The 2,430-nt window shown below is 39.1% G+C and overlaps 1 pseudogene; it reads left to right on the forward strand.

Annotated features, from left to right (window-relative positions):
• Window positions 1–306: 306 nt before the first annotated feature.
• LOC131395548 (olfactory receptor 5AN6-like) lies at window positions 307–1,282 on the forward strand (annotated as a pseudogene).
• Window positions 1,283–2,430: the final 1,148 nt, after the last annotated feature.

The following is a 2,430-nucleotide window of genomic DNA, read 5'->3' on the forward strand; positions in this document are numbered from 1 at the left end:
CTAATTTGATCTATTTTCAATTTTCATTTATTTATAAATTCTGGAATGTTAAAACATGAAATTAATACATTTAAGGCATAATGTAGTAATGATGCCCATTTGCCGTCTTTTGTTCCCAAAGACAGTACTTATCCAAGGGAATTTTTCAGTTAAGTATGGGTAATTATACGTGGAAGATGCAGATTAAGTCAACAGTGATAGTTTAAGATGCATATTTAGTCAGCTGCATGACTGGAAAAATGAAGAATATTTGTTATTGTTTTTTGAGAATTAAATCATTTCCATTTCTCATCTTTTTCTCAGCAGATGACAGCAAGCAGATCCATGGAAGGGGATAGAAATCACACTTCTGTGCCCATGTTTGTTCTCCTAGGCCTCTCAGATGGAAAAGGGGTACAGCTTGTCCTCTTCCCAATCTTCCTAGTGTTCTACCTTATGACTCTAATCTAGAACCTGGGTCTTATCATCCTAATAGGATGGACTCCCACCTGCACACACCTATGTACTTTTTTCTCAGTTTCCTGTCACTTATAGACATCTGTTATTCTTATTCCACAAGCCCAAGCATGCTTTCAGACTTCATAAAGGATAAAAAAATTATTTCATTCACTGTGTGTGCCACCTAGTATTTTGTTGGGTGCTGGATGTGTCTCACTGAGTGCTGCCTCTTAGCCACGAAGGCCTATGACAGATATGTTGCTATTGGTAGGCCTCTGCAGTACTCAGCCATCATGGCTCCTGGCCTCTGTCAGAAGATGGTTGCTGGGGCCTATGGGAGTAGTTTCCTTAGTAGCTTAGTTCAAACGGTCCCTAGCTTTCATCTCTACTACTATGGGCCCAATATCATTTCAAATTTCTTCTGTGACATAACCCAGATTATTTCCTTGTCTTGCTCCAATCCTTTCACCATCCAAATGATTATTATTCTTGTAGTTGTTTTTACTGCCTTTGGTTCTTTTCTTTTTATCCTCTTATCCTATGGTTTCATTGCAACTGCTATCCTGAAAATATCCTCCATCAAAGGTAGTGCCAAGGCCTTCAATACTTGTGCCTCCCACCTGGCAGTTGTGACAATCTTCTATGGCACAGGCTTCTCTGTGTATCTGCATCCTAGGTCTAGCCACTCTGAGAGGCAGGACAAGGTGCTGTCAGTTTTCTGTGTTATCCTCATCCCCACATTAAACCCTCTTATCTATAGCCTGAGGAAAAAGGAGATCAAAGAGGGCCTCAAGAGGGTGGTAAAGAGGGCAACACATTTACTTCACTAGGAACAATATTTGTGTAGGTGTTATTTCCCATTTAATGAAGACAGGGTTTAGAATATTTAAGTGACCTTCTGTGTGTTGCAAGAATATCTAGGTAGAAAGAAGAAATGAGAACATGATTTCCTTGTGTCCTGGTGCCATATGCTTAGCTAAGGTGTCCAAGTGATCTGTTTCAGCCAGTTTCATCAGCATTGAATTCAGTTTACAAAGGCTATTTCCATGATTAGACTCAGGTAGATAAAACCTTCTGTTTTGAGAACACAGGTTCTGATAGATATTATATGTAGAGAAATGCCAAGAACCTAGGAAGCCACACAGACGGCTCTTTCCTCTAGGATTTTTAAAATGTATTTTATTTATTTTCAACTGTGAAGCATTTCTATATATTTCAATAAAAAATAAAATAATGTATAAAATTAAATATGTGAAAATTGAAACTAATTTACAAATGCAGACTTTATCATCTTATTCATGAACAGAGACTGAGAGGGAGAAATAGCGTGTGTGAGAGGAAGAGACACAGAAAGAGAGAGAGAGAAACAGAAGGGGAAAGACAGAAAGAGTGAAAGTGAGAATGGAGGTAGAGAGAAGGAGAGGGGAGGGGAGTAGCCAAAAGGAGAGGAGAGGGAGAAAGACTGGTCTAGCATATTCCAAAATAACCTCGTTCCCTCCATCTTACTCCTCGAGACTGCTTGTGTAGTGAATTGTGAAAAAGAAATGGGAGAAAGGAATGGTAGAAAGATGGGACACTTTTGAGGTTAAGATTTGGGGAGATTCTGAGAGGCTGGAAAGAAGTCAAGTTATCAATTTCCAGGTATAGTTGGCCTTAAACATGCTGCGTCACCGTAGCTGCCCAGAGACCATGCAGGACCTCAGAATTTAAGGCTGTTGTGATGTGTCTTGGGAGTCAGCGTCTGAGTCCCAGAGATCTCAACCTCCTAGGGATTCCAGGGCCTTAAGTTTTAACAGGTTGCAGCAGAGCCAACTGATTTGGGGGTACCGTGGTGACTCAGAGTACAACCAAGAGAAGTTAAGGTTTTGAAACTAAGAATTTTGAAATAGATTTTTTTTTTCAGACAAGAGTTTATGGACTAAATTTCATATATATTTTTATATATGAAATTAGTATTTATATAACACTTTATACTTCATATAGTTACATTGC

This window comes from Diceros bicornis, chromosome 31 (assembly GCF_020826845.1).
Source record: "Diceros bicornis minor isolate mBicDic1 chromosome 31, mDicBic1.mat.cur, whole genome shotgun sequence".
Classification (NCBI taxonomy): domain Eukaryota; kingdom Metazoa; phylum Chordata; class Mammalia; order Perissodactyla; family Rhinocerotidae; genus Diceros; species Diceros bicornis.